This window comes from Crocodylus siamensis, chromosome 2, assembly GCF_052110815.1.
Source record: "Crocodylus siamensis isolate JL-2025a chromosome 2, ASM5211081v1, whole genome shotgun sequence".
NCBI lineage: Eukaryota > Metazoa > Chordata > Crocodylia > Crocodylidae > Crocodylus > Crocodylus siamensis.
The window spans coordinates 273,163,564-273,185,404 of record NC_143396.1 but is presented as its reverse complement, the minus strand read 5'-3'; positions in this window follow the sequence as shown (position 1 = coordinate 273,185,404).

The window sequence follows — 21,841 nt, the reverse complement described above, 5'->3', positions numbered from 1 at the left end:
ATGAATTTCCATTTGACTGGTATGTTCCAGAGTTTGCTTAGGAAAAAATAACAGTTTTGCTGGGTTATTCATTTTTCATGGAAGCATCACAGTTTGGAAGAGAATAACTATTTTCAACTCTAACACACAGGTACGTGTAGTGCCTAGATACTTCTGCTTTTACGATATTTGTGGCATCTCTATTTATAACATGTAAGTGTTCAAAACTCAGAAATTCTGCCATGCTGCAAAAGGATGCAGTCAGCATATTTGGGGGAAAATGCAATAGGGGCTTAGGGTTTTTTCATTATTATCTTACTTACACTGCACCTAAACAGACAGAAATCTCTCACAAACTAAAAACAAGATTCATAGAAGCACCAAAGCTGCCCCAAATGGGATTTAGGTAGCTTTTAGGCACTGAAGTCAAAGAAAACAATAAAAATCCCTTCAGCCTCAATAGCTGTAAATCCATTAACATTTAGTATCTGCACTTTTACTACTAAGTTCCCTAGGTGCCCAAATGAAAGCTTCCATACAAGCATGGAAGCACCCAAGTCTTAGGAGTGAATTGCTTAGCTCCTGTCTAAGTTCTGTTGCAAGCCAGATAAGCAGCAACTAAACTATGCTTAAGCCCCCAAGACTGGATCCAGATGTGCAGGCATGTGTAGTTTGTGATGCTGCAAGCACACACATGGATGGGGTAACTCCAACCTAGGGCTAGACATTGTACCTATCCTTTCCAGGATTCTCTCCCTCTCTCTTTTTACATTACACAGTCATTGGATTAAAAAAAATGTACAAACAGTCCTGGGACTGGAACATAGGTCTTTCCTTTCTTGGTTGAGTTCTTTAAAAGCTCTTTTAACCTATTTGTGCATAAGCAGGGCCAAGGTACATCAAGTCAATTCAAATGCACATGTGTATGCAAACACACACATGCACACATTATTTACTACCAAGTTCCCTAGGTGCTCAAATGGAAGCTTTCATACAAAGTCTGAGGTCTGAATTGCTTAGCTTCTGTCTAAGCTCTTTTGCAAGCCAGATAAGCAGCAACTAAACTATGCTTAAGCCCCCAAAGCTGGATCCAGAAGTGCAGGCACATGCTGTTTGTGATGCTGCAAACCCCTTTGTGGCATCACCAGCTGCACCCCTTGCATGTTAAACCATGTGCAGCATGGCTAATTTGCAGCACCAGACAAAATTTGCTACTAGGATTACCAGGTAGCAAAAAAAGCTCTGAAGAAAAAAGCAGCACAAAGCATACAAAAGTGGCATGCTCTAGGACAAATGCAGAGTTACGGGAGCTGGTAGCCCAGGCTTGCTGGCTTACCCTCTCCACATGCCGCAGCACCCTGTGTCCCATCCAGCTGCTCCCTGGCTGGATGAGGCACAGTGTGCCTTGAGATAGGGGAGCAGACAGCCCTGGGCTGCATGCTTCCCTGTCTTCATGTACCTCAGTTCAGGGGCTCCACCTGCTCCCCCATCTCAAAGCACACTGAACCCTAGCCAGCTGCTCCAGAGATGACTGGGGCACAGGGTGCCTCAGCATGGGAGCTTCACAGTGGGGCCCACATGCTCTGGCATGCAGAGACAGGAGAACAGCCAGTCCAGGGTTGCCTGCTTCTCCACCTTGAGGCACACTGCACCCTAGCCAGTCAGGGAGTAGCTGCCTGGGGTACAGGGTGCCTCAGTACAGGGTATCCACAGTGCACAAAGAAGGGTTGCAGGCAGCCACAGCCTGCCTGCTCCCCCATCTCTATGTGTGGCAAGGGAGATGGCTGGGGCACAGGGTGCCTCAACATGGGGGCTGCTTGCTAGCCCCCATGCTGAGGCACCCTGTGCCCCAGCCAGCCCCCTTGAAGCACATGGAGCAGCAGGACAATGTGTCCCATTTCAAAGCTCATGTGGATGTGGCCCAAAGGGACCTGTAGCAGGCTAGCTGGCAGAGGCTTGCAGCAGACTGCACAAATTTGTCTGTAGCACTCTGCAGGTTTGCAAGGGATACAACCCATCTAAAGGCAGTTAGGAGTCATTACAGGCTGCTCTGGAGGACTGGGCCAGCTGAGAGAGATAATTAGCTAGCCACAGGATGTTAAAAGCTTCCCAGGGAAAGGAGCTGGGGGCAAGTAAGAGAGAGACTCCCAGGGAGAGACAGGAGACAGGGCATACCAGGGTGATGCCAGATCTTTTGAATGGTGCCATGAGATGTCAGGAGATAAGTAAGGTATGAGGAGATAAGCTAAGTACATAAGACAGGCTCAGATTTGTCCCTGCCTGGACAATCTCCCACCCCTACTGCTTAGCCCCTATGTAAGGAGGTAACCATGGTTGTATATAAATTAGGTTTTGAAATTGAGTGCCACTCAATTCACAGACATTATAGATGGGTGCCACGAATCCAGTGAAGGGTGCCTTGAGTCCAAAAAAGGCTGGGAACCACTGGTTTACCGCGCTCTCTCAGAAAGTAGGAGACTAGGGCCTGAGTCCCTCCTCGGTTTTAGGGGATTCAAATCCATATCTTCTTCCCAGCAGAACACCCTTTCCAAGAGGTGGATAAATCTGGTCCATTCTGAAGTCCAGAATGCAAGAGTGATGCAATTAGAAGAACTAGCAAAACAGATCCCAACGCTGTAAACCAGTAGTAAAGGAAAGGAGTAGTAAAGTAGTAAACCAGTAGTAAAGTAAAGTAAAGACCTATGTTCCAGTCCCAAGACTGTTTGTACATTTTTTTTAATCCAATGACTGTGTAATGTAAAAGAGAGAGAGAGAGGGAGAGAATCCTGGAAAGGATAGGTACAATGTCTAGCCCTAGGTTGGAGTTACCCCATCCATGTGTGTGCTTGCAGCATCACAAACTACACATGCCTGCACATCTGGATCCAGTCTTGGGGGCTTAAACATAGTTTAGTTGCTGCTTATCTGGCTTGCAGCAGAGCTTAGACAGAAGCTAAGCAATTCAGTCCTCAGACTTTGTATGAAAGCTTCCATTTGGGCACCTAGGGAACTTGGTAGTAAAAAATGTGTGTATGTGTGTGTTTGCATACACATGTGCATTTGAATTGACTTGATATACCTTGGCCCTGCTTACGCACAAATAGGTCAAAAGGGCTTTTATAGACTGACAGGCGCAATTATTTGACTTGGTTTCAGGTCATTTTACACACCTTGTAAGAGCTTCAAACACACACATATGAGTAAAGTATTGTAATAAAGCTTTTCATTTCCATTAAGCTAGGGACTACACTGACAGGTTGTCCATAAACTTATGGACAACCTGTAAAAAATAAGCCTAAAAGCATCTGTCCATAAAGTTTGTTTTAAAAAAAATGGAGCTGTCCATAAAATGCTAAAAAGCTTTGAGCTTGATTGAAGCTAGTCAGAATGAGACTGGAAGCAAGCCTTCATGCATGGACTGAGCAGAACAGTACCAGTTGGTATCTAAGTGGAAGTCCAGCACTCTGCATAGTGCATTCTCTCAGGGATCTGTAGCCCATAGCCTCTATCACCCATGGCCATGTGTTGCTGCTACATTTGTTTGCCTGCATGTAACACTCCTGGGACACAGGTAGGTAGGGATTCATCTTTCTTTGGGGGTACGTGCTGGGACAGGCGGGTGGGTCTAGTGGGGATAAAGCACGGAGGTAGGTTGAGGGGGGGACAGCATGGTAGGGGGTGGGAACAATATAGTGTAAAATGACTGCAGCCAAGCAGGGTTACCAAATCCATTTGTCTATTTCTTAATGACAATCTCCAAACTTTTTACTAAAAACCAAACTATTTTTACTATGATTGGTTTTAAACCTCTAAATCTGAATCTGGCCTTGCTCTGGGCCTAGCAAAATGGTTATATTTGCATTATATAAAACATATGCCAGTAAAAAAGTTTGTTATCAGGAAAAAGTTTGCAGAGTGTCAGGAAATAAAACTGTCTTGGGTTAGCAACCCTGTATGGAATCCCAAGATGATAGATGATATTTTCCCTAGGAATGGATCATGTTTCATGTTCTTCTCCTAGTTAAAGTGTGACATTAAAGGTCCAGATAGTAAAAGAGTTTGTCATGATGAACCTGTGAACAATCCCTGTATGTACTTAAAGACTCTCCCAATAATATCAACCTCAACTGTATTTTAGCATATATATTTTGGACAATTCACAATTCTAACCTTTCCATTATTCTTATGATATATCTGTGTTCATGCCCATGATGCTCAAGCTGCTTTATAGACATTCAAATAGGTACCAGTCCCTACCCTAGGAAGAGACAAATAGATGGACTAGGGGAATAGAAACACGTAACAACACAGACACAAACATTTTTCAAAAAATTGACAAATTCATGGCAGAATTAATACTTAGAAGTGGAGAGAATTAGGGCCTCTGGCATGAACTCAGAAACTTCATGGCTTACATGGGGCTTGGGTTAAGCCCCATGTCATTGAAAAGAAACCATCAGCAAAAATTAAGCATGTTTTAAAGCATTATTATGTTGTCATCATGAATTTCTACCACTGAGATTTAAAATAGTGCTTGCTATTTTAGGACAACTTCAGAAATTTAAAATGTAAGCATTTAGAGAGCAAATTAAGGTCTCATTATGAATGTTAAAAATGGTAACAGAGTTAATACTTTCAGAAGCAAATTATGAGTTCTGATGTAATTAAGAAAAAAAACATCCCCACAGGAGATATCTTGAAAATATTTAAAGAGCTCATTGATATTTGTGTCCTTCATTTACTGGAATTGCTGTCACAATTTTCCTCTTACAAGCTCTCTTATGAATATTTTCAATCTGCTTATATAGTTGTCACTTTCCACGACATACCCAGCAATGCTATACTCGACAGGTATACTGACCAGGTTTAAAACAGGGAACGTGAACAACTGGGGTTTCGATAAATAGAAAAATTTGGTGGAAAGACTAATTTACCCAGAAACATTTCATCATTTTAAAAGAGAAATTGAAACTTTTCATGGCAAAAATATCATTTGAACCATTTCTCATTTTAAGGTTGGCCTCCAGTGCCCTGGTGGGTACTTGACAGAACATTTTGACTGGACTGAAGAAGGCAGGGCTCCCATTCTCAGAGAGAATGTAAAACTGATGTTCATATTAGGGAAGGGGTTATGGAAGAAAAAGTATTACAATTAGATTTAGAGCACTATACTAAACTACTATAAAGAAGAGGAGGTTGAGATGGATCAGCCATTTCAGGAGAATGGGAGGAGACCATATCCCCAGTAATATTTTGTATAGTGAGATTCATGATGGCTCTAGAAAGTAGAGCTTCTCTCTATGGTGGTACCATGATGTGTGCAAAAATTATAGGAAATCATTCAACATCAACATAGAAAGCTGGGAGAAGTATGCAGAATCCCATCTAATCTGGAGTGAACAGCTGGCTCTGGGTGCAGCTCAACATGAAGCAGCTTTGATCCAGAGGATGGAAGCAAAGCGAGAGAGAAGAAAGCAGCATGCTGTAAACTTGGACTCAAACTCAGACAATGTGTGGATCTGGGAAACTTGTAACAAGCTGTGTCACTCCTGAATTGGGCATGTCAGCCACAAAAGGATTCATCAGGCATCTGACTAGACCTCTTATGTGTACACCATAAGCCAGAGGTTTGATGGCTGCCTAGCTGAAGCAGTGCTTCCCAAACTTTTCATACCTGGGACAGACTTTTTTTCTGGATTAAAACTGGCAGTTCGCTTCACCCTTACACCCAGAAAGGTTTATCTATGTCAAATAAATCTCAATTCAGAAGAGACATGGAGGTGGGCCTTGAACCTAGAACAGCTGAGAATCACTGATCTAGGTGGTGCCACTTAAAGGGCAATGGGAGCAGGACACCCCCCTGCCTGCCATACCCTGCTGTTTGGACTGTTTGCCCTCTGCAAACCCTTAGTCTGTACCTCAGGGAGCAAGAGCAATCCCTACTGCTAAGGCTGCTCCTGCAGGATCTCACACCTGCACAGCCCCTCTTGCTGGCCTCAGGAGCATGGGAGGAGTGGAGGGAATAAACCCAACTGAAAATGCAGCTCGGTCTGTGTATCTACCCACCAGCCCACTGACAGCTGGGAGACTGGGGGAGGGAGCAATACAGGGGCCATTTGAGGGCAAGGAAGGCAGCAGCAATGGCCGCAGTTCCCAGAGAAGCAGCCACAGGCACTGCTGGATTCAATGGAGCAGACACAGGAACATTTACCATCTCACCCAGGGGGATCTCATGGCACACTCCCATCACTCTTCCAGCACAGTAGGGGACTGCAGCACATCCTTTGGGAATCACTGATTTAGATAAACATAAATAAAAACCATTCCTACCCAGCATGTATGCCATAGACCATAAAAATAGAGCACGGAGCTCCTTTCTGCTCCAGACATCTGATTTTTCAGAAAGGCCTTTTTCCTTCTCAAGTCAAGATTTCTCCTATGGCAGGGGTCAGCAACATTTTCCAGTGGGATGGCAGGACTGGAGTGACACAGCTCAGGTCAGAGGTGAGTGGGCATTACAACTTGCAATTTGGTCAAAATAGAGAAAAGTTCACCTGAGTTTTAGCCAATGCTCAGGTCACATTTTAATAATGGAAATGGCATATTTTTAATAATTTCAATGAAGATTTACCCATGTTCACCAGCAAAAAGCATGGATCTATGGACCATTATAAAAGGTGAGCTGGTTTTTTAAAGCCATGTTACTTTTGCCACATTACTTCTGACTTTGAACTTTCCATTTTAAAAGATGCATCTACACATTGCCCTAGGCAATACAGCGCATCACTATGTCACTGTACAGCGTGCTATAGTGACATAGCAAACACATGGGTCTACAGATGATCAGCAGCTATGTCACTGTAGCAGCACTTTCGCCTAGTATAGTGAGCCACTATGGTAACGTAGCAGCAAAATCTAAACATGCGCTGCACACCCGGTGCAGTACCACCCATACTGCACTGAGCTTCCAAAAGGAAGTATTAAAGCACAGCACTGTAGCAGCATCACCATATGTCAATGTGTACATGTGAACCAAGGCATCTGACCTTTCCCCAACAAGACTTACCCCAATGCAGAGGGCCTACTACATTCCTGAAGACCTTAAAGCTGCATTTCACCCCAACTTTAAGTGGTTTAGAGGATCATCCAAATTTACTGTAGTCTAAAAAATGAAAGGTTAGGAGTATAGTAGTTCAATTAGTACTTTCAGGAGTAAGTACAAGATTATACCACATGAATAAATAAAAGGAGCATTAAAGTGTGCACTACTGAAATAGAGACCAAAGTGTGAACAATGCTGACAGCTTGGATTCCAAATACATTTTAAATTATTGTTTCTTAACTCAGAGAAATGAATAAATAATGATAGGTTACATGTCTTCATTGCCTTCCATACAAAGCTCTCAGAGTGCTTTGAAAACATAAATGAATTAAACCCTTCAAGGAATTAGGTATTATTATTCCTACTTTAGGAACTGGAAGGTTATCCAATGTACCACATAGAAAGAGAATTAATAAGGTAGTAATAATAACGAGCCATAGTAAACCCATCTGGATGCAAGAGATAACAAAATTGAAACATACTACTCTTAATATAGTAGCCCAGAATAACTTCCAGTCTCCACATCTTCTTGTGCAATGCCACTGGAGCTCCCCCACCCTCCCTAACTTTAATCACATCATTCCCATATACTCCGATTACGTTCATTAGCAAATAAAAATTGACAGCCAAAAATTTGAGGGGTGTTTAAAAACATGCACTTTAAAAGAAGGATGAACTGATCCTGAAAGAATATGACTTTCAATAGCACAGCACGGTTGTAGCATTGGTCTAGAGCAGGGCTGTCCAACTGGCAGCCCACAGACTACATGCAACCTGCGAGGGGATAATATGCGCCTCCCCCCCGGTTCTCAACCAGCCAACACTACTCCTTGTTCCAGCTGCAGCACTATCCCGGGTCTTGAGACTGGTGCCCCTTCTCTTCCAGCTGTTTCCACTGCCTGTCCCCACCCCAAAGGGGTGGGCAGCAGAGTAAACCCTGCAGAGTCAGGGAAGTTGGCAGCCTGCTGCATCCATGAAACATGGGTAGGGTGACCATATGTCCTGGGCAAACCCAAACACTGCCAGCTTCCATAGTGTTCCCAGCTGGTTTCCTGGAAGTCCCAAAGCAGAGTCCAGTGGGAACACAGAGCAGCATGGTGCACTAGGCAAGCAGCCAGACAGGCACTGCTACTACTGGATGGGAGAAAGGATGTGCCACATGTGAGTGGGGTGCCACCTGCTCCAGTGTGCCCAGCAGCAGTGGTGCCTGCCCTGCCCAGCCACCCACCTAGCATACCATGCTGCTCCGTGTCCCCACCAGACTGTGCTCCAAAACTTTCAAACAACCAGCCAGGGCCAACTACAGAAGCCATGAAAGTTCAGGCTTGCCTGGGACAAATGATCACCCCAAGCATAGTGCTATAAGGGAGCCTCTAGGGAGCTGCAGGTGAGGTGGAGGACACTATTGCATGGGGACAATATATTGGGGTGCCGGCTTGCTCACACACAGTGCTGAGAGGTGTAGGAGTGTCTGCCCAACCACCTGCGTATGGTGCAGTGGGTTGCAGGAATGCCAGCCTATACACATGCATGTGCAACAAGGGGACCCCCACTAGTAAGGCCCCTGCAGCATGGAGGCCCCCACGGGTGTGGTCTGTGGGGCAGATGGCCCTGGCTGCTTAGAAGTTGGATAGCTCAGATACATGAAATAAGAGAAATGCAAAGTTTATTTGGTAACATCTTTTCCTGGACCAGCAAAACAGGTGTGTTGAAGCAGAGCCTGGAACTACAGGGGTGGCTGTACCCCTACTCCCAGCTCTCCACTCCCATGGCGCAGGCAGCCCATGCTGCAGGAGCACCAGCTGAGGCCTTTTTTTAAGGTCCCTAAATCATGTAAGAATCCATCCCACTCCGCCCTTCTCTTCTGTGGTAATTTTCCCCTCTCATGCCTACTGCTGCTGCTATCCCCAGCTGCTCCAGGAGTAGGAGGGAGGAGCTGTAGAGCCGCTCTGCCCTGCTTCAGATGGGGTGTGTGGGCCAATCAGCATGGGACAGCAGCAGCAGCAGTTGGTGGATTCTGGCTGGTGGCCAGCACCTGGGAGAACCCATCACTGCTTCTGTCCCCAGCTGAACTCGGCTCCCTGTGAAGCCCAGCTGGAGTGGAATAGGAGTGACCCTGAAGCTCTCCCTGCCCCTGAGGAAGCTGGAGGCAGCAGGAATAGCAGATAGGGCAAGTGAACACAGGGGATACGGGAGGGTCTGCTGCTCTCTGGTTGCTGCTTCTGTGGCATGGTCCAAAAAGCGGTGCAATTACTCAACTGACCCCCTCCAGAGTCACCCCCCGAGTAGCAGATAACAGGAATCTGAGAGTTTTCTTCCTCAGTTGGAAAATGATTCAATTTCTGCTGTTGCTACTAAATAGTACAGACATCGCACTAGTTTTTGGAGCTGTTGATGACAACAATTCTTGGAGTATGATTTACTCAAAATACTGTATGCAGACTATTTTCTCTTACAATCAGCTATCACTAGCAGCAGATGTCTCTATACTAGACAAGTTGGAGTATTGTTTTTCATTCAGGACCCCCTGATACCACCTAATGTAAGGAGCCAGAGTGTTTGGGTCTAGGCTCACCATCCCAGTTCCTCACCTAAGTGAAATTAATGGATTGGCTGCTGCCAAGCTCAGCCTGTTTCAGCATGGCATGAGAGATGGGCTGTGTCTCTGTGCTCTAGCTAGTTTCAGCTAGGAAATGGCTTGCAGTGGTTTGATGCAAACCAGAACATATATTCATGCACCTTCAGGGCCTCTCTGAGGCAGGGAGGGCAGTTTGAGAAGTACAAAGATGGTATTCTTAGTGCAAGAATGAGGAAAGAATAATAGGGCCCACTGCCTGTATGAGCATAGATCCCCACAAAAATGACAGAATCCTAGAGAAGCGGGACTGGAAGGGAGCTCATTGGGTCATCTAGCCTAACCCCCTGCCTGAAGCAGGATCATTCCTATCCAAACTATCCCATACAAACTCATTGTCTAACCTCTTATTTTAACAGTCAACCCCAACACAGTCACAAGGCATAAACTCCTAACTTGCCACAGACTAAGTGGGAGGAACCTAGTAGCCAATATTTTGCTGCTGTAAAAGTTGATTATATTCACTCAAAGAGATGTCAGGAAGAGGGCTTAAACTCCTGACACATGTAGCATCAAGGGGAAACTGGGATGGCTGGGATGGATGCAGGGGCAGGGTTGGGGTGTGTAAATTCTGTCCCAGCCCCATACAGCAACCAGCAAAGCCCAGAATCGTGGGAAATACCCACCGTAGAACACAGGCATATCATCCATGACCACTGGCTGTCCAGTCTATTCCTGAACATTTCCAGTGATGGAGAGTCCACAATTTCCCTAGGTAGTCTATTCCACTGCCTCACTGTTCTATGAGTGAAGATTTTTTTTCTAATATCCAATCTAAACCTACATTGCTGCAACTTCAAGCCATTAGTCTGTGTCCTACTCTCTGCAACAGGAGAAACGGTGTTTTCTCTCTTCTTTATGCCAGCCTCACGAGTATTTAAAGACTGCTATCATGTGCCCTCTTAAGCTGTTTTTCTACAAACTGAACATGCCTAGCTCCTTTAAGCTCTCCTCTTACGACTTGCCTCCCAAGACCTTTATCAGTTTTGTTGCCTGCCTCTGGACCCTATCTAACTTCTCCATTTCCTTTTTAAAATGTGTAACCCAAAATTGCACACAATACTACAAATGAGGCCTGACCGTGCTGTGTAGATAGGCACCATCACCTCTCATGTCCTGCATGGAATAATGCTTCTATCAATGCAGCCTAAAACTGCATTTGTCTCTTGTGCATCTATGTCACGCTGCAGACCCATATTAAAGATGCTGCCAAGTTACAAGCTAGCCTCTCTTTCACCCTGATTCAGGAAAAAATCCCCGTTGCTAAGAGAAACTTAAGCACATGGTACCTTCAAATATGCACACATGACCCAGATGAAGTCAGTGGGATTTAGTCAGAATTTCAATGGTATGGACATAGTTAAAATATATTTTCATGAAACAGTGCTAAGAGAAAAATCCAGGTGCTCTTAACTGAAGCCTAGATGAAACTAAAATTAAGAAACACATAGATCTGTTACAAAGAGCATCTCTGGTTATGTCTAAACTGCAGTCACCATAAATCACTCTACGTGACACTGCTGTAATTAGAAAACATCTTGATACATGTTATTATCATAATTAAATCTACAGAGGGCATCCAGCAATTCGGGTATCATCTTTCCTTTGTTCTGGGCCTTCCATTTTTTAATTTCAACCATTAACATTTGATTGAAACATCTAATATTTCAACATGAAGCAGCAGGTAATATTTCATAAAGCACATTTAAATTATTCATATCATTCCATAGAATCATAGAAAATAAGGGACCTCAGGAAGTCATCTAGTCCAGTGGTTCTCAACCTTTTTTGTACCAGGACCTATTTGTAAACATTGGTGGCCAGTCTCGACCCAGTGCCCCTCACCCCCCAGCCTGCTGCCCTCTAAACCCCAGTCCCCCAGTGTGAAGCATGGAGAGCCCCAAGCAGCCCCTTGCAGCCTGAAACTCTGACAGTCTGCAAGAGAAAAACCACCGTTTCCTACTTTGTCTTTTTCTTTAAAGAAGAATCCATTTTTGAAGTTTGTTCGTGACCCTTTTCATATATTCTTGCAACCCACTTTTGGGTCACGACCCACTGGTTGAGAAATGCTTAACCAGTCTGCCCCCCTGCTCAAAGAAGGACCATCCCCAACTAAATCATTCCAGCCAGGGCTTTGTCAAGCCAGGCTTTAAAAACCTCCAAGGATGGAGATTCCACCACCTCTCTGCGTAACCTGTTCCAATGCTTTACTACCCTCCTAGTGAGAAAGTTCTACCTAACAGTCAAGCTAAACCTGCTTTGCTGCAACCTGAAGTGCTTTATTTAAGTAAGTGCTTTATATAACTCCTTAAATTGGAATGTGCTTCCAATGAGAGCTCATATGAGAAGCCTGTCAGTTTCTCAAGCTGCACATGAAAGGAAGGGGAAAGATGTTGAGAATACTACCAATGAATTGAACAGACTTATTTCTTTGTTTCGTACCATTAGAGAAAATTCAGTGCCTTTTCCCTTCCCAAGTTCAAACATATATTCTTATATGGTTCCCTATATACAAGAATTGTTTCCTACATACAAGAACTTATATTGCTGTTGAGGACTGAAGTTAGGCTGTGGAAGTAGTTTCAGATCTGGAATATTATTAAGGGCAAGATTTATGGCTTAGGTTCAAAAACCAAATCAAGCAAGTTCAGGCTAACCTAATATGCAAGCAGTTAAAATAGGGCTGATTTAATTAAAACTCTTACTAGATTTCAGTTCAAGATGGGAATTGTCATAACAGTCTCAGGAATCAGCACAATAATTTTATGTGAACAGTAGCACTTGTGAAGTTGTTTTATTATTAAGAGATTGGGAATCTCACAACACGTGGTTTAAGCCCCAGAATAGTAATCGGGGTTGTTATGATGATTCCTGCCCATTAGAAACAATTGGTATTTGCCATAAGCAGAGAGCAGAACTGCAGGAAAAAATATGAGTAAGGTGCCCATTGTTTCGCCCATAAAATATGATGATGTACCTTATATTGTATACAGATACTTTATTTATTTGATGCTATATTTAGTGGGCTTCTAAGTCAGAAGACTGCTGTATGCACTGTCAGTTAATATAAAGGTAACAGAAAAGATGGTATTAGAGGAAATATCTGCGTATGAAAAACACTAGAATTCACATGAGGATAACACAAAAATAATATTGGGGGTAATTCTTTGCTGTGCTTGTTTACAAGAAATGGCTAGAACAGTCTGAATGCAAGAAAATTGCTGTCTCAAAGTAAACAGATCTCTACCATGGAGAGTGCTCTGAGGCTCTTTCCAGCAATTTTCTATTTATATCAATTGCTGTTCTGAGGACATGCTTCAGACAATTTGCTAGTGCTATATCCAATTCAGAAGTAGGAACATTACTTGAGTTTTATGGCTATGCTGAAAAAAATAGGAGACAAATAGCTGGTCCAAGCAGAGGTGGAACTTCACATTTTCTTGATAGAAATTGCCAGACTTCTGCAACTTTGAGCATCCTCAAAGGGTGAAATTCAACCTGGTGCAAAGGACTTCAGCAAATGCTTCCTGAATGAAAACCAGCAATACTCTCAAGTGTGGGAGGAATATCATAGAATGACAGTGAAATGGGGCTCCACCATCCATGGGCCGTCATAAATAGCTTCCAGATGGTTGAAAATAGGCTCATGTGGAAAGACCTGGACAGGGATGTGGATATGACACATAGCTGTAAACATTCAGGTACAGAAAAATGAGGGACTGAGACCATTATTCCCATCCACACAACAGATTCTCTCCCCTTTATGACTAGGGACCTACTGAAATCACGATTTTGCATTTTTTGTGGAAAACGTGAAATTAGGCATTTTCTGAGAAAAATGGCAGGCTCACTGCAGGAAAAAAAACCTTTTTTCAAATAATTTTAAATTAAACTCTAAACTGAAATGTCTTATGAAATGAAAGCTATATACAACATGAATTGTAACTAATACCATGACTATATTTTATTAAATGATGCTGTAAAAAGGATTTTACTCAATCCCAACACTAGTATGCAGCATCCAGCAACAGCTGCTGCTGACATTCTCTGCCTCTGCGGACAAACGCTTGTGTTCACTGAGATGGCACACGCAGTGTCCACTGAGTTGGTTGGAATGGTGAGGCAGCGTTTTGCCAGGGCACGCAGATGTGGAAATCAGTCACAAACAAAGTCCCAAAGCACAGGCACGGGCATCCAACGTTTAATGTGGTGCTAATAAGGCAGCTCTGCAGCAAATGTCTCCTGTAGAGGTGCCCCTGGAAGATCTACAGGAGAGAGAAAAGGGCAGGAATCCCTACAGTCTTGAAGCATGAAGGGGAAGACAGGTGGGGAAGAGAGAGCAAATAAGAGGCTGAGCTTGTGACATAGGCTCAGTACAGACGCGAGTCTGGCTAGCAAGAGGGTTTTGACACCATCTTTTAAGCAGCCAGAGGCATGCTGCAAAATGAGGAGGATTGACCTGGGATGAACAAAGAAAAGAAATCTTCTAAGGGCGCATCTACAGGAGGCGTTTGCTGCAGAGCTGCCTTATTAGCACCACATTAAACGTTGGATGCCCGCGCCTGTGCTTTGGGACTTTGTTTGTGACTGATTTTCACATCTGCGTGCCCTGGCAAAACACTGCCTCACCATTCCAACCAACACAGCGGACACTGCATGTGCCATCTCAGCACCATTTAATAAAATAGTCATGGTATTAGTTACAATTCATGTTGTGTATAGCTTTCATTTCATAAGACATTTCGGTTTAGAGTTTAATTAAATGCTTAGATTACTTAATAATGTTTCAATTAATGGCTTCCACAGGATTAACAAGGGTAGTTAAGACACAGTTTCCGGCCATCTGCAATCTGCAGGGGAGGGGAGGGACTGTTGGGGCCTCATAACCAATCAGAGGCATGGGGGCCCCCGCTACAATAAAACTGTGAAAATGGCATCCAGCCCCTTGATCTGCCGGCAAAATTGGTGACTTGCCTCCTCAATTTGGGTAGGGTCCTATCTATAACCTATACGGACAAACTTGCTAGAGAGACTGTAGAGGTATCATTTGAGTACATGGAAAAAGAGGATGTGGGATATGAAAGAAGAGTGGGAACTAGTAAAAATATAGGTTATGGTGTATTTAAAGGCAGAGGGGAAGGTGCTGAAAGAAGGAAGAAGTGACCGAGCATGAAAGGAGAGGGATGGGACAGAAGATGGCTAGATAGGGTTATCATATGTCTGAGTTTTCCCGGACATGTCCTCTTTTTGAGTCCTTTTATCTCCGCCCAAGAGAGTTTTTCATATCTGAGCAAATGTTAAGGTTTTTACTTTGCTCCGTTGGTGGGAGCAGGGAGAGGGGTGATTGCAGGCAGGTAAGTCTGGGTTGGGGGCCTGGCTGGGGCTGGGGCAGCGGAGCCAGGGGTGTTGCCTACCCCCTCCAGCAAGGGAAGGGGGCACCTTTTGAGGGCTGTGGCCGGTCCAGCATCATAGGGGCCGGTGCCCATGCTTAGAGGGACAGAGCAGCTAAGACAGGGACAGGCAATTATTTTGGACAGAGAGCTGCTTACTGAGTTTCAGCAAGCCATCAAGGGCCACATGACAAGCAGCTCAGGGCAGATTAATGTTAATTTTCTAAATTTTTTAAGGGCCCCATGGACCAGATACAGTGGCCTGGCGGGCCACATCCAGCCTCCACGCCACATTTTGCCCACCCCTGGGCTAAGAGATGCTGCAGGGGGGGGAGGGAGGGGTGGAAGGGGGTCATGGCCAGGCCTCCTGGAGCAGCACAACAGCCCCAGCCCAGGGCAGAGGGAGTCACAAGCCTTCCCTCCTTTTCCCTCCAGCCTGCACTGGGGCTGGACTCGCTTCAAGCCATCACACCCCAGCCTGGTTGGGGTGGAGGCAGCTGGGGCCCCTCCTGCAGGGCTGGGGGGAGCAAGGGATTGTGGGTCGGGAGTGAGGGGCACCAGCAGGGCTGATGGGGAGTGGGGGGCTGCTGGTCGGGAGTGAGGTTCAACATGGCCCGGGGGGGCAGGGTACTGCAGTTTGGGAGTGAGGTGCACTGGCAGGGCTGGGGTTTGTAGGTTGGGAGTGAGGGACAGCAGCAGGGTTGGGAGAGGCTCTGGCTTGTGAGCGAGGGGCAACAGAATGGGCAGAGGTAGGGCACTGCCATATCACTGCCTCTCCCCCCCAGTCATATTTCCCTGCTTCCGCCATGCAACAGGTGTCCTTTTCTGGAACATAAAATATGGTAACCCTAGGCTAGGAAGGGTTAGGATTAAGAAAGCAGGTTGAGGATTAGCCAGGAAGCATAACGCAGAAACTCTGAACTGTAGACTTGACTAAATGAAACTGCAAATTTCTCACAGAAACCCATACTATAATTTTTACAACACAAATCCTGCTATACCATCAGAAAATCAGATTTTATGATTTTTGGATTTGTTGGATTTGCTTTGTCCACACTTTAAATAGCTATATTTCAAAACAGAAAAAGTAGGTTATCATGATACATATCTGTACAGTGCTCTTCCAATCAAGCTTGGCTCACGTAGACAGAACCGCTCCATGATTAATGTGCCAGCAGAAGGGCTGGAATGTCCTCTCTGCCCCAAGAAACTCTGTCTCAGTCCTCAGGACACGGAGAAGGATAAAAGTGTCTTAACAGCACTAGTTCTTCATTCATTTAGTTCAGTTAATAGCAACTCCATGAAACAGACAATACCAGCAGTGTAGTGGAAATTGGTATTATCTTTTTTTTTTTAAACAAAACTTAGAAAAAGAGTATTAAACTTAAAAAGGTTGGTTAATTATACCCAGGCAGAAATCAGACTGTATGATAATGTTCCCTTCGGAAACAACACACCTTCTGGTTTGGCATTAATATACAGGCTATGTCTATATAACAATCACTAGGGCTGTCTGGGAGGGATGCTTCCAGGCATGTTGCCCTCTCTCCTATCCCAAGCCTGCACAAGTGACAGTGATTCTTTCTCCAGGGGTTCTTTCTCTGACTGTTCTCAAGCACACCAGAAATAGAGATCTTGAGAGTGGCTCTTCCACGTTTGGCACACATGAGTGGGAACCCTTGGGTGCAGTGTGCTCCAGAGTTTCCCTTCCCAAAAGCGCCAGGAACACAGGCTACATCTGCCTTATTACACTTGGCTTTGGGAAAAATTCCAGTGTAAGCTGTGCCTTGAATACAATATTATGAATAACATGAATATTATGAAGAATATGAAATGAACAACATCTTTGCATTTCAAAAGCTTCATTTGACCACATCAATCCTTGTTTGCAGCCCAAATTATACTTTTTAAATCACAAAGATATGGTTCCATGTGGTTGTGGGTTGATTATAGTGCAAAGGAAGTCTACAAAGGAAGAGCTTGTCTTTCATTCATAATGACTACTTAATTAATACCACAACACAAAGATATTTTCAGTTATCAAATTTCAGTCTGGGTTTTAATCACCCTCGAATTATAAAATGATCTTCACAAAATAACGTTGTGAACATAATGGCATTGCATTATACAACCTTTGACTCAAATGCAATCAAGAGTTTCAGCTGGTCATGGAGGTTTGATTGCCAAAGCAGTCTACATTTTAATACTTCCTTTCTTTATACATTTGAATATGCATACAGTAAACAAATCTGATGCTACCTTTGCACAAATCTAAACCACTTTGCATACATTGCTATACAAAAGTGTAATCTGGTAAAATAGCTCACAGACCCAAGAAGGACAGAGATGTACCAGAATTTGCACCTGGCTCTTACTCAGAATACAATTTTTTGGATTAAACAAAAATTTAGATATAATAATTAGGCATCTACTTAAATTGTGTTGGCTGGTGGCCACCAATTTCAGGTGCTTTTCAGCCTGTGGCTGCCATTTTTTTCACTCCAACCTCATGCCACTCATTGGCTGGCAGCCTGGTAGTGTTCCCACCCCTCGCTACTTTTTTCCCCCCCGAGCAGCCATGGACACATTCAGTGCCCAAAAACAACTGCTGAAAAAGAAAAAAAAAAAATCCTGTTAGGGGAGGGGCTAATCTGAAGCAGCAGGAACCGGCAAGGGAAGAGGGTGGGGGATTGGGAGTGGGAGGACAGACAACTGTAGGACAGGTGACCACTACAGAACAAGCACTGGACTCCCAATTTGTCCCCCACCAGCTCCCAGTACTTCAGTGTAACCCTTCTGGGCCTGCACAGCCTGCTCCCATCTCCCCTCTCCCTCCAAGCATAGTTACATTCCCCAAGGCCCCCTGCTAGCTTAGCACTACAGTCCTGCCTGACTGCCCTCCCCCCACCAGTAGCCTATATAAAAACACATTCATACCTCATTACAGTGCTTAACTTTTTTTGCCTAACAATAAACAGGAACACAAGAGAACCAACAGTACTTAACTTCAATTGCCTTACACATACATAAACAGATTAAATGAATGAGTGAATTTCCTGACATTGGCCCACTGTAGCACAGAGCTGGCCCACTGTGTAAGGGCTTCAGGGGTAGATTTCTGTCCCCTCATAGCAAGAGAACCTCTCCCACATAATTTTAGTAGTTAAATGCAAGCATGCTGCACCCACCAGCAGTGACAGCCCACCTTTCTGAGGGATGGACATTTGTCCATAAACAGAAATGGCATGCTTAGCATCCACAGAGTTGTTTGGGATGGTAAGGCAACATTTTGCCAAGGCATACAGATATGGGAGCCAGACACAGACAGACTCCCAAAACACAATAACAGGCATGGGCTACTGGCCTTCTTTCACAAAGTTCACATAAGCAGCAAATTCAGAGTCCTGCTCTTTACTCCACCCAGGTATCAATTTAGTAGAGAGTCAAAACTCACAGCACCCACCTGGCTGGGGTGAAAAATCCTCACAGCACTGAGAAACAAGGCTGCCGGTTGGCTGAACCGGATCATACCTGTACAACTGGTAGGAGTTTGGCAGCCACTGCCTGGAACACCTCTTGTCTTTACTTGTTCTTCTAGCAGCAGGCGGACAGATCTTTTGAAGCCTTGCCTTCCACACAGCTTATCAAATACATCACTTTTCTATATCCTTGATAAATGGAAACCTGCTGACTTTCAAACCAGGTGAGGAGGTCCATACCAGCACCACCAGGTCTGGGTGATGCTTTCTGCCACAAACCTCACCCAATCCACAATGTCACTCTGTTTCAGGAGTTCAAAGAGCTTGAGGATGCAATGTGTAAGTTGTGTGATCTCAAGTTCCTCGGACACAAACTGCTGGCATCGCTCCATGTGCTTGGCATGGTGCTGCACAGCATTGAACCAAGAATGCCACCTGGTCAGGACTGGCTCTGGTGCAAGTCCCACAGTTGTAGGTAGCTTGGCTGGTTTGAGCAGCAGTGGACATCCGATACTGGAGCCTGTGAGCTGGACAGCGCTTGAAAGCTGTCTTAAAAGAAGTCAGCAGACTATCCACGTCAGGGATCTCCATCAGATGTCACCTGCATTTGTCCATGGAGGACATCAGAAAATGCCTTGCTCATGTACACAGCATTATCAGACAGAAAAGCTGGGATCTTGTTGACTTCTAAGCCATAGGTCACAACCATGGAATGATTGACAGCTTCTAGGTGGACTGGCCGGGTTTGAAGGACAGACAGGTTGCCATCTGTCCAGCTACCAGGAACAATTCAAATGTGCAGGACATAATTATCTTGCGCGTTGCTGGTTTCATCCACCACTATGGAGAAAGTGTCATATTTGCTCACTGCACCATTTGTGGAGTGGACGTGTGTAGCTATCACTTCAGTGAGATATTCCTGGTGGAGCCTGACGGCGCATGGAAGACTTCCCCCATTCGAAAGTATTGCTGTAGGACAGGGTTGTTGAGTTTCTGCAGAGGAACATTTGCAGCTGTGAATGCCTTGACTAAAGCAAGGTAGCCTCTTTTCAGGCTGTACTGCTGTTTGTGACCCTCTTCAACATAGATAACATTGTGGTCCAGCTCTTGCTCTGTCCCTCAGCATCTGCCGAAGCTTTCCTCTTCAGGTGCTCTTCTGATTCCAAATGCTGAACAATAGTGTCTTTACGGTCAGATCGAATGTGACATTACATGCTGAACAGAATAATTTGTCACTATCTGCATGAAGAGTGCCTTCAGGGTACTGCTTCGCATGATCCGTGGCAGAAATGTGCTTTGCTTTGTGGACTGTCTTTCCACTCATCCTGATCTTAAGTAGAGCAGCCAGCCTATGGCTTAAAATCCTCCCAGGCTCCCGCGCTTGAGCCGGGCTGGGACACCCTGTACTTTCCCTGGGGCCCCTGTGCTGCAGGGAAAGGTTTCTCATGCTTTCTTTTTCTCCCTGCATACTGCTGCTTGCTTCCAGTAAGATTTTTTTCTTCTTTTCCCCTCCCCCCCAGGCAATTTTGCATCAATTTCAGGTAGGAAGGCCATTTCCCCTGCTCTTTTAGAAATGTGGGGTATTTCCTGCTCTCCCTGAAAAATGTGAAAATACAATTTAAGTAGATCCCTAATAATAGTAAATCTGCCCCACAAGGACAATGACTCCAGAGATCTTTCTTTCCCCTTTCCAGACCTTCCTGCTGGGACAATTCTGACCATGGGACTCCCACAGGAGCCTAACTACTCAGTACAGTTCACACTCACCAGGCTGTCAATTTCTAGCTAGGAGCCAGATCCAAAACACTGGTTCGGGACTTCATTCTCACCAATGTCATGGGGACTTCAGCAGCTGAACAACTTTTTAGACCAGCACCTAGCTTCTGTTGCCTTTTCTAAGGCCTGTTATACAAGTCTACCTTCTCCCACAATTCTTCAGCTCAGCTAAACTCTTGTTAGCCTTTGTAAAGACCAAGTGCTCCACAACCTATTGTTCAACCCCTAAATCCCATAGATCCTTCACAGACTCAGGTGGGACTAGGCCCATCTCTCCTTAAAGGTGCCCATCCCCCTGTAACAGAGAGAGAGACAAAAAATGAAGGACTTCCTACAGACATTACAATTCTAGGCTACTGTATAACGCCTGGTACTAAAAACCAACAGGGCACTGAAAAAATTCAGAAAAATTGAGTGTTGAAATATGTTGCCTGGCTTATTCAAATTCAAGACCTTTGATTCAAATTATAACCCATTTGTTGGAGTCACTAGGAAACAAATAAGACAGCTCCAATTTCTAATGATCTAATAATACAGGGGCTTCTGGATCCAGGTTTATTTCTAAATGTAAGCTATGAAGTACATGAACTGCAAGCAAACAGAACACAAAGTGTTTGCTAAAGCACCATATTCCAGTTTTTTGTGATTACTCAAATAGCCATCTGCCAGATCATTACGCTGGATCCTTCTCATAAAAGGATCATTTTAAGCTGTCTTAAACTGAGAACATTAACAATGGCAATGAACTGTTATATTTTTGGATAGGAAGATAAAATCAGCAGAATAACACAATGGTACACTTGAAAAAGAATTTCTAAATATTATACACCCTTTATGGATCTGTCATCATATAAAAGAGACAATTTACAGTGCAAAATGAGCACATTCTATTTAAATACTTTCCTAGGTTAAACTGTCAAATACAAACCAAAATCATCATACTTGTTGCAAGGCAAAGAAATTACATTCACATGATATTGGGTCCTTACTTTTTGCAGAGAAGTAGTAATGCAAATACACTGGATTGTCCCCAAACCAAGCAATTCAAATCCAAGAAACTCAGATTAAAACTACATACAGATATACATAGTTAGGATGTTCCAACAATCTTAACCCTTCACTGCAGAGACACTAAGCAATTACAATATCATCCTGAGAGTAAAGTGTTTTAGTGTCTCTGATTTCTAATTAGATTAATCTGACTTATAATTATGCATTGGTCTTTTCATATTTTCCCTTCCTAGCATGTTTCCAGGACAGGGTCAAATGCTGTTTGGGTATCTTAGTTGTGTATTTCCATATATTTAACATTTCAATTTCTTTTAAACAAAACTTTTACTATTTTCTGGGATTGCAATTGTTTGTGTTGACTAAAATGTATAATCAGTCATGGGAACAGAAACTGAAACCTGGGATCACCTTCCAGGTGAGTGCTCTAATTACCAAGTTACTGAGTTATGGTCACTCATGCTCCATCTCT